The 11,072-nt window shown below is 43.4% G+C and overlaps 1 long non-coding RNA gene across 1 annotated transcript; it reads right to left on the reverse strand.

The window, feature by feature from the left end:
- Window positions 1-489: 489 nt before the first annotated feature.
- LOC110260067 (uncharacterized) lies at window positions 490-11,072 on the reverse strand. Its single transcript, XR_002342891.2, has 3 exons — window positions 10,786-11,072; window positions 4,603-4,703; window positions 490-3,158 (listed from the first exon to the last, which is right to left on the reverse strand). It is a non-coding gene; the product is annotated as an uncharacterized LOC110260067 (long non-coding RNA).

An 11,072-nucleotide genomic window follows, 5' to 3' on the forward strand; every position in this document is an offset into this window, starting at 1 on the left:
AACTGAGGGGTGTGTGTGTGTGTGTTTTCTGGGTAAAGTGTCATTAGCTAAGTCAAAAAAGGTAAAATGCAGGAGTTCCCATTGGGGCGCAGTGGAAACGAATCTGACTAGGAACCATGAGGATGTGGGTTTGATCCCTGGACTTGCTCAGTGGGTTAAGGATCTGGAATTGCCGTGAGCTGTGGTGTAGGTTGAAGACATGGCTTGGATTCTATGTTGCTGTGGCTGTGGTGTAGGCCAGCAGCTTCAGGTCTGATTGGACCCCTAGCCTGGGAACCTCCATATGCCATAGGTGCGGCCCTAAAAAGCAAAAAAAAAAGGTAAAATGCAGACAAGAGTAATGCACAAGAAGGGCCTGGATAATGCTGGGTTCTCCACAGCTGGCTGGCTTTATGTGGTCTTAGGATGTGAAGTAGGCATTAAGAGAATGGGAAAGGCAAAGGGCCACGCATTCTCTCACTTTTAGGGTTAGAGAGATACTCTGAGCCATTTTAAAAATAATCCTTTTATTTTAGAGATAAAGTTTATTACTAATGTTTGTAAGAGGCAAATAAAAGAAGAATTAGGGAGGTCCTGGCCTTGAAGGTTTATAACAGTTGGTCTTCACGACCAGCCTGGGAGTTGGCAGATACTAAAATCATCAATTATAGATGAGAAATAAGCCCATGGGAGAGTTAAATAATCAGCCCAAAGTCCTATCCGGGAAATACAGGGACAGGCCTCAATTTTAGTTCTTTGGCCTTAAGATCCACTGCTCTTTCTAGAGGCCTTAATTTTTAAGTCAAGAAACATTAGTTACCTTCAGCTTTGGCAGTAATCCTACGTCATTAGAGCTGTCATATATATATTGTTATCTGTTATTTTGTCTTGTTCTTCTTACTTATATAGTATTCATGATAATATCTATTTTAGATAAAATAGGAAGAAAAAAATGCACTACTTTGCATTTGTGCCAGAAGGAGGCTCAGAGTGTGTGTAGACAATGAATGTTTTCTGAAGGCAGTGGTTGAAATATATGCATATTTTTCTCTTGTTTTGATTAGGCCTAATGGTTTTCCACTTCATGATTCTTCAGAATATCCCAAAACACTAATACCTAATAACGGGAGAACAGGTGGCACTGCTCATCAGAAGCGTTAGAAAAGCTGGCATGGTGTTCAGCGGTTACCATGACAACATACACAGACTTAGGAGGCAATCACATCTGAATCCATCATGATCTGCTCAGTCATGATCTCACTGTTAAAACTGCAGTAATTCTTGAACTGAAAGGCACAGCCTTAACACCAATAGGAATACATGCTTTTTTTTTGTCTTTTTGTATTTTTAGGGCCACACCCATGGCATATGGAGGTTCCCAGGCTAGAGGTCCAATCAGAGCTGTAGCTGCTGGCCTACACCACAGCCACAGCAATGCGGGATCCGGGCCGCGTCTGTAACCTATACCACAGCTCATGGCAATGCCGGATCCTTAACCCACTGAGCGAGGCCAGGGATCGAACTCGAAACCTCATGGTTCCAAGTTGTCTCCGATGTGCCACAATGGGAACTCCTTCTTTTTTGTTGTTGTTATTTGTTGACTTGTTAATGATGGCCGTTCCAGCTGGTGTGAGGTGGTACCTCATAGTAGTTTTGATTTGCATTTCTCTGATCATTAGTGATGTGAGCACTTTTTCATGTGCCTGTTGGCCATCTGCATATCTTCTTTGGAGAAATGTCTATTCGTATCTTCTGCCCATTTTTCAGTAGGGTTGTTGGTTTTTTTTTTTTTTTTTTTTTTTTTTTTTGCTGTCAAGTTGTATGTTATTGGTGTATCTCAGAGATTAAGCCCTTGTCAGTTGCATACTTTGAAACTATTTTCTCCCATTCTGTAGGTTGTCTTTTTTTTAATGGTTTCCTTTGCTGTGCAAAATCTTTTAAGTTTGAGTAGGTCCCATTGGTTTATTTTTGTTTTTATTTCTGTTGCCTTGGGAGGCTGACCTAAGAAAACATTTGTATGGCTCATGTCAGAGAATGTTTTGCCCAGGAGTTTGATGGTGTCTAGTCTTATGTTTAAGTGCTTAAGCCACTTTGAGCTTATTTTTCTTCATGGTGTGAGGGTGTGCTCCAGTTTCACTGATTTACAGGCAGCTATCCAGCTTTCCAGCATCACTTGCTGAAGAGACTGTCTTTTTCCTATTTTACAGTCTTGCCTTCTTTGTTGAAGGATAATAGACTCCAGCAACCATTTTAATTTCTGGGAAAACTAGAAGTCTGCACTGTGTTACGTTATCTGTACTCAATCTTCTCCTCCCACTGTTCCCATGCCCTTTGCCTGCCAGAGCTGTGAACTGCCCTGTGAGCAGCTGTGCTTTATTTCGATTAACTCGTGCATCTGTCAGCAAGATGCGTCCTCAGGTAATTGCTCTTCACTTTATGCCATTTTTAGTTTACAAAAGGCTTCTTAGGACACACACACACACACACACACACTCACAGATCTTTCTTTTAACCCTAGAATTATTATGGGAATATAAATGTAATGAAAGCACTCTGCACCGGCCCACACCCAGAGCGAGAAGGGGTTGCAGAGGAGCAGAGGCCCCTGCTTCCCCAGCTCAGCTAACACTCCATTGCCCAGAGTGAGTCACGTGACCAGCTGAGACCAAAGGGGTGAGAAGGGGTCTCTGCCCTGCTCGAGAGGAATTGCAGCGCCGCAGAGCAAAGTGTCCAGAAACACTGAGAGTCGAAGGACTATGCCATGAGTACAGAGAGCCTGCTACAGCACACACTCCCGTTTTTCTAGAAATTAAAATGGTTGATAGAGACATCTCCACATGGGTTATTTCATCCTTATTTCTTTAAAAACTGTAATAAAGCCCTAAGGATTGATTGAGGCAGCTCCTTCATGGTACAGGGTCACAGGTTTCCCATCACTGCAACCTAAGGGCGCCCCTGGGACAGGAAGACAGAGTTCTTAGGCTAAAAACCACTGCCAGTCTGCTCAACCGGAATACCAAATCGAGGACTTGGACAAATTCCCCATAGACTTCCTTGCCCCAAGTGTCCTGTAGGAGGTTGCCAGGGAAACGGTGTCCACACTCTCACCTGCCTTCGTCCAGCACACTTCCTGGCTTAGGGAGGGCTAAGGTCTCAGAACTGAGGGAAAGAAGCTGTATCTGTGGGTAAAGGCAGAAAGAATTCATTAGAGGAAGAGAAAGGCCATAGGCTGCACCAGAGACTTTCCATGTAGTGCCCTTCACGGACCCTAGAAAAACCACGGACCTAGAAGGGGGTTGTCCCACACAGTACATCAGGCCGTGGAGCTAGTCGCTGACAGAGCCAGGACTCGATCCCAGACTCCCCGGCTTTTAAATCAATGCCTCTCCCCATCCCCGTGTTAATTCACATCAGAACCTGCTGTATGAGCCAGAAATTGGAGCAAGTATGCCCACACAGCTATTTCTTCTGGTTTATCATTGCCTAGATCTTTAAGAAAAAACTATCTCAAAATGAATAAACTTCCTTCTTAAAGTACAAAATAAATTATTAAGCTTTTCAGCTATCTCAGAAAGTGCATCTTTGAAGCGGTAATTTATTATTTACCTTCTGTTTAATTAATATCCAGTTCTCAGTCATGGATTTTGGAAACTTCCTAATCTCCCTGAGTTAGAGATTTAGAGGCAATGTCATGTGATGGGACACTATTAATCTTCCACTGTATCACAGAGGGTTGCTTGTCCCGTGGCTGCTCAGGGCAAATATCCAAGGCACTGCCTTTTCCCCAACAGCCCCTTCATTTCTTGGCACAGCCATGGACAAAATACTTAGGTTTCCTGATACAGGTCTTTAGCTTCCATAAACTGCATCTTCCTCCTCAGAACAAGCTCAGGGAATGTGTGAACTGCCTACTGATCATGTGAAATCATATGTACTGAAGATCAGCACTGGCACAAGGCCTTCAAGGCTTTATAGAGAGACTTATTAACACATGACTACAATTTGACACAAATGTTTTCTTCCACTCGGGTTAAAATGCCACTGCTGGCAGGAGTAAACTCAAGATCCAGGGCTCTGGGTTCTTGTTTCCTTCTTTTTTTGTCTTTTCTAGGGCTGCACCTGGTGCACATGGAGGTTCCCAGGCTAGGGGTCCAATTGGACCTGTAGCTGCCGGCCTACACCACAGCCACAGCAACACAGGATCTGAGCCGCATCTGTGACTTACAACACAGCTCCCGGCAATGCCGGATCCTTAACTCACTGAGCAACGCCAGGGATGGAACCCGCATCCTCATGGTTCCTAGTCGGATCTGTTAACCACTGAGCCACGATGGGAACTCCTCTGAGTTCTTGTTAAGGAAGAACAATTAAGTCCCTTTATCATCTTGACTGGCATCCCGTAATATTTCTGAGGCGTCTTTGTTTGTTTGCTTCAGTGCCCATCAGGTCGCCGTGGCGTAATTTTGCAATTCTGGAGTTCCTGGGCGCCTTGGCAGGTGCAGGAGTCTCATCTCCCGGTGGTCTTTGACCCCCGCTGGGTGAGGCAGCCTCCCCTCTGCCATCACAGACCCCTCCTGGGCTGTCACAGATGCCCCCCACCCCGGGCCATCACACACAGAGTACCTGGAGTTTTCTGCTTCAGGAGCTATGACTCAGCTGCCTTCTTTGTACCAGGACATCTCTATTCCCTTTGTTTCTTGTTTTCTGATGAACTTCAAAGCTGCCTTAGAGTGATTATAAGGAAGAGAATGGAAAACTAATGAGAGTTCAAAAAAAGGTGACCAAAGTGATTCAAACTGATAACTGAACAGTAAGAGGAAACTTAAAAGTTAGTGAGAGGAACGTATTTTCATTATTACAGGAACAGGTTTTTATAAATTGATCCTTTCTTTCAAAAGTATATGAATATTAGCAAGAGGAAAGAAGCTTAAATTAAAACAGGTACTATGGTGCTCCAGAGAAAGAACGCCTACTGTTCAATAACTGACGTGGGTTACTCTGTGGTGAGGAGCGAGGGGATGATATCTAACAAGAATTTAACACATATATTACCTCTTTTCAGATTTTTCAGTACTAAAAAGGCTTTTATACTGAATTTTCCTGTTCTTTCTGAACAAGGCCTATGCGTCAGAGTTTGGCAGAACATTGACTGATGTGCAGTGACACATATATGCAAGCACAAACCTTGCTCTCCAGTGAGCTTGAGAAGTTACATAGCAACCAAAATTAAATGGATTCTTTTTAGTGCAGAAGTTGTTTAAAATGTTATTGTGCAATCTTAGTCACAAAAAGGATAAATTAAGAGGCCATTTCCCAAACTATTTCATGACAAAACCTGTTTCCCTGAGCTTCCTGTAAATACCTCCTCCCACAGTTCTGTAGGCCACTTGGGAAAACACTTCACTTCTTGGGGTTAGGGGCTTAAATAGAAAATCCTTTTTAAAATATGACTTTGACTTAGGGCCCAAGAAAATCAGACTACTCTAATTTATTTAGGCTCCCACTATTTGATCACTTTCCTAATCAGAAATAGTCAGTGAGGCCTGTCTCCTAGCATTTGAAATCTCACCCCTGCATGGCCTTTGGGGCCTCTCCAAACCTGTCACATTTACCTGTCATTATTCCCCATGACCTGCCCAGGGCCTCCTTCTACTTGGTCAGGTTTACCATGTAAGAAACACTGACCTCTGCAATTAGCAAGGCAGGCACCCAGCAAATTCTAGAGCAAATCGGATGGAAGTCAATAGAAAAAAAATTGCATATAGTGACTGCATCTTGAGAAAAACACCTTCATAAAATCCCAGAACTCTCAGAGCTCCCTGATGGCCTAGCAGTTAAGGATCCAGCATTACCATTGCTGTGGCTCAGGTCACTGCTATGGCATGGGTTCAGTCCCTGGACTGAGAACTTCCACATGCTGCGGGTGCAGCCAAGAATAATCCAAGAGCTCTCTGCAGTTAGCAGTAAAAACTCTAGACAGGAGCAACTATGCGGCAGAGACTGCTCAGAGCAAGGCCCATGACACACAGGAGGATCTTAAGTGTCTGGAAGGAAGAACATCCAAACAGAGCAGTGTCCCCGCCAGAGCACAAGGGCAGTTATGGAGCAGAGGATGAAGAAGATGGGATTATCAGCTGACATCAGTATCTACTCTATGGAACTTGCATGCAAATTGCATAACGAAGCAGCCTGTATCCTTCTCACTGCAGAGCACTTTCAGTTACTCTCAGCAAAGCCTATAATCTTCCTCATCAACTTCCAAGCCTAAGAACTATTCAAAGGGAGGTGCGTGTAACACCTGGACTATAGGTACTCCGACTTCTATGATCAAAACGTCTCGCAGAAAATGAATAGAGGGAGGTCAGCAGTCCTTCGTTGCGGAACTGCCTCAACTAGGCTTTCTTGTCTGGTTACGTGTCTGTCTTGCACCCATCATAATGCACCCAGCACAGAAGGCTGGCTGAGAGCACAGGAATCTGATCCTCTGGATAAGCTAATACAGCTGTAAAGCTGATGAAGACTTTCCACATGTATTTTCAAAACACCGAAAATAGTTTATAGATTTCTTGAATTACTTTGGAGGACCTCAAATATCCTGGGCATTCGGGTTGGAAATCCTTTTTTCAGTAGATGTGTTCTTCCAAAGCAGCCCCTGAGGCAATGTCCAGCTCCACATGCACCCCCCCCCAAAAAAAAGCATCAGAGGCCCCACTTTGGGCTATTGCTGAAAATGCACATCTTTCTTGACCAACCTCACCATTGGTTCGTATTGTTTCTTCCTGCTTTTCCCAGCTGTCTCTCTCCTCAGACTGTGTCCACAGAGGAGGTAAAGTTTATTTAACGTAAAGACCTATGTAGGAAAACGGTTGATTGTTGAGAGGGTTTTGTCATTCTTGACAAGACGCTACAAGAGGAGTGAGTCACACAGAGCTTAGCAAACACTGGCATGCCAGAGTCTGACCAGAGAGCAGAATTTGGATTTTTGTTTTATATGAAGTAACTGTCTTAAGGGGGTCTCTCTGTGAATTTCTTTGGTGAAGAAATTTGTTATCCCAAGAACTCAGAAACTATAAGCAACATCATTCTTCAGACCTATCCACACGTTCTTTACAGGTTACAGTGGTGGCGCTGGACCCCTGACCTATCATCTAGGTAGAGCTCCTCACTTTAAAAGTGGGAAATTGATGAGTTCCCATTGTGGTGCAGCGAAAATGAATCCCACTGGCATTCACGAGGATGTGGGTTCAATCCGTGGCCTCGCTCGGTGGGTTAAGGATCTGGTGTTGCCATGAGCTGTGGTGTAGGTTGCAGACATGGCTTGATCTTGCATTGCTGTGGCTGTGGGGTAGGCCAGGAGCTGTAGTTCTGATTGGACCCCTAGCCTGGGAACTTCCATACACTGTGGGTGAGGCCCTAAAAAGCAACAAAATAAAATAAAATAAAAATAAACAAAAATAGGAAATTGAGCCCAGTAAAAGTTACTTTATCTGCATAAGACACACAATTGATTAGAATAGGTAGTATAACCAGAAGGGCTATCCAAACAATGACACAGTTTAGAGGGGCAATTAATACTTATGTCAGGATAATAGGTATAAACTGGATTGAGCCAGGCACACAAAGGTCCATGGTCCCCTAATTATAATCAGATCTTCTGCATCATATAGTGAACCTACCCTAACACCAGTTAGTAGGAATAGTAAAAAGCACTTTTGGGCAATGGTTTTATTGAAAATAAAAGTGGTTTTTGATGGAGAGAAAAATTTAATTTTGATTTACAAACTCAGCTTGAAAAAAATTTTAATGTTTATGCAATGAACCAATAAATCTTGAATTCATTCTTCATTAGCATTTCTGTAATATCACAACTTTGCATTATAATAACTAGAATGTAACACAGCACTTTAGTAATAATGTCAATTTTCAGATTCCTCAGCATGAATAAAAGAAGGCAAAGAACCTACTAGTCAATCAAAGACATATTTAATAATTTCAAAAATTATAATTTATCTTTCATATTAGATTCAGGGATTGGCTGTTATGTATATGTGGAAGCAGATGTGAAGGTTTGCAAAAAAAATATGACTACTGTAATTAAACTTCTGATTATGGAGTAAAACTTAAACATGAAAATATGTTGTAATAATAGAAATCTGAGTGATGCATTTTTTTTGTGTGTGTCTTTTTAGCACCACACCCACGGCATATGGAGTTTCTCAGGCTAGGGGTTGAATCGGAGCTGCAGCTGCCAGCCTACACCACAGCCATAGCTATGCCAGATCAGAGCCACGTCTGTGACTATCCATCAGAGCTGGATCCTTAACCCACTGAGCAAGGCTAGGGACCGCACCTGCTTCCTCATGGACACTAGTTAGATTCATTCCTACTAGGCCACGACAGGAGCTCCAGAGTGATGCATTTTAATGACTTATTTAAAGAAGTCGCTGAAAAGCAGAGATGTTCATTATTGACCAAGAAACTACAAATACAGATTAATAGACAAACTTCTTTGATTACTTAGTGAATACAGATACTTTGTTAGTTAGGGATTCATATACGGAAAAGTTAAGATTCTGGTCCTGAGGAATCTACATAACGTGATTAGAAAACATAACGCATGAAGATTTAAAAACAATACATCTGACAGCACCAGGCAGACTCTGAGCTCCTCTCAAGTTTCCTGTGTGCAGAGCTGCTGGATAATTTCAGAGGGAGGGCAAGAACAAAGAGCAGAAAGGATGGAGCTGGGCTGCAGGGATGTGTGGCTGGAAGCAGAGACCTCTGGGGAGGACTGACCAAGCTGCAGGGGATGCCTCACCAGCAGCAGCGCCCCAGAGTATCAGCTTCCACGGGCTTAGGCTCAACCAGACCCTGGTTGGAACCAGTGTATTCCTGCTCTGTGAGTTTATGCATACTAAGTACCATGTGCAGAAATGTTTTGTTTCGTTTTCATTTCTGTTACTTTTTGAATGAGAAAAAATGATCTTTAAAGATAGTAAAGAGGAGTTCCCGTTGTGGCGCAGCGGAAACGAATCCAATTAGGAACGGGTTCGATCCCTGGCCTCTCTCAGTGGGTTAAGGATCCCATGTTGCCGTGACATATGGTGTAGGTCGCAGACGTGGCTTGGATCTGGCGTTTTGTGGCTCTGGCGTAGGCTGGCAGCAACAGCTCCTGTTCGACACCTAGCCTGGCAACCTCCATATGCCGCCCTAAAAAGACAAAAGACAAAATAATAATAACAATAAAGAGACTTGAAAATAACTTTGGTCTCCCCTACTGGGAGATATTAATCCATCTCCCCCAAACAGGTGTCATCTTTTCATTATCGTCTTTGTAAAATATTTAAAGAAGCACCGTGTCAGAGCTTCCCTAATTCAATCAGCTTCGGTGTTGATGATTTTGTGACTATGGGAAGGCATTTTTGGTAAGTTTTATCTGACATTCTGTCTGCTGGAATGAGTGCCAGTGGATTTACGTTAACATACCTCTGCACGCAGTGGAGGATATTGAATTTTAAGGCCGCAGTCTGTCCACGGGCAGGCAGCAGAGAGAGCTCCTCTATATAGCAACATTTAAGACTCAGCTCCTGGTGTCCACTCAGTGGCTCTCCTGAGGAGCATTCAGCAAGGTGCCTCGGTGTCCCACAGCGGAGGGCGTTTACCTCCCCAGGCTGGGGGCAGCTTTGCAGCTCTAGCACATTTCGTCTTTTTTTTTTTTTTTTTTTGGCCACATCCATGGCATGCAGTTCTCAGGCCAGGGATCAAACCCTGTCACAGCAGCAGCCTGAACTACACAGTGATAACATGAGATTCCTAATCCACTGAGCCACCAGGGACTCCATCAACACATTTCTGTAGATACTTGAACTTCCCTGTCGTCATCAATATCAACTGCCACTGAGGGAAAAAGAAACTAGTAGATGATAACACTGGCATTTTTACTAAAGGCTTATTCTGAAAGCGAGGAAGAATAAGAGTGAGTTTTACATATTTTAATATGTTTTAACTATTTTTCCTAAAAACAAACATTATAGCTATACTTGAAACCCCTGTCTCACTTGCTTCCTCCCCAAAGGAACTTCTCCAATAAATTTGGTGTAAATTCTTACTGTATTTTTATGGTTTTGTATGAAAAATAACATATTGTTTCCTATTCTTTTTATTTAGATATCAAAATGTACATAATATTCTATAATTTACTTTCTACTCAAGAGATTTATACAAAAAATCAATACAATCCCTAAGTTTAAACATGTATTTTAATGCAAAATAAATTATTCCTAAGACTGTGGTTTATAACCAAAATATTCTTTCTTAAGAGGGGTGTTAGAATGTTTATGAAGACCGCCTTGCTTGCTAATGTCCATTTAATTCCTAATGTTTGCAGGAAAATATTCCCAGCTCTCCTTTCGCCCACTCAGTTTGGATTTTCTGCCCACTCATTTATGCAGGCTCCCACCTAGGTTCCCGGAGCCACATGAGGCACAGGAGGATGTGTGGCAGCTGTGGATTTCTGGCTGTCATCTGTCAACACGGCATCTGCTACATTGTCCTTGCTCCCTCTGGCCTCTGGTCATCGTGCCTGCTGCTCTTTGCTGAGTCCTTTTCCCGTCAGTAGGGGTCCAGCACCAGCTCTGAGGCACTCGTCTATGATGCTGGCCCTTGCTGAGGGAAGATCTGTAAGGATGTCTTCAGAGCCCAAGCCTATCATGATGGCTGCTGCCTCCCTTTCCTACCGGGTCTCCAGGGTGCACTGAAAGCAGAGGGGCAGGGCCTTGACACCCACCATCATCAGCATCTACTCACCTCTAATCTCCTTTCCGACACCTCTTCCAGTCTGGGCCCAGGAGGTTGTTATCCGGTCTGGAGGTAAGAAGGAACCAGGAAGCATGGCTCTTGCAACATCAGGTGCTGCCCTGAATCAGCTTTATTGTCTTTGAACGGAGTCCATTTCACTTCCTCCCCATCCACTCCTCTATTCAGGCCTGAGCGGCTGATCCCCAAATGCCAGGAAATACCTTCTTGAATCTATCTTTTTTTTTTTGTCCTCAGCCTTCTTCTGAAGCACAGAGCAGAGAATGACCTAGATGCTT

The sequence above is a fragment of the Sus scrofa genome, chromosome 3 (genome assembly GCF_054392235.1).
Source record: "Sus scrofa isolate SSC_HxYL_T2T_F1_AM1 chromosome 3, Sscrofa_HxYL_maternal_Yorkshire_Landrace_v2.0, whole genome shotgun sequence".
NCBI classification, from domain to species: domain Eukaryota; kingdom Metazoa; phylum Chordata; class Mammalia; order Artiodactyla; family Suidae; genus Sus; species Sus scrofa.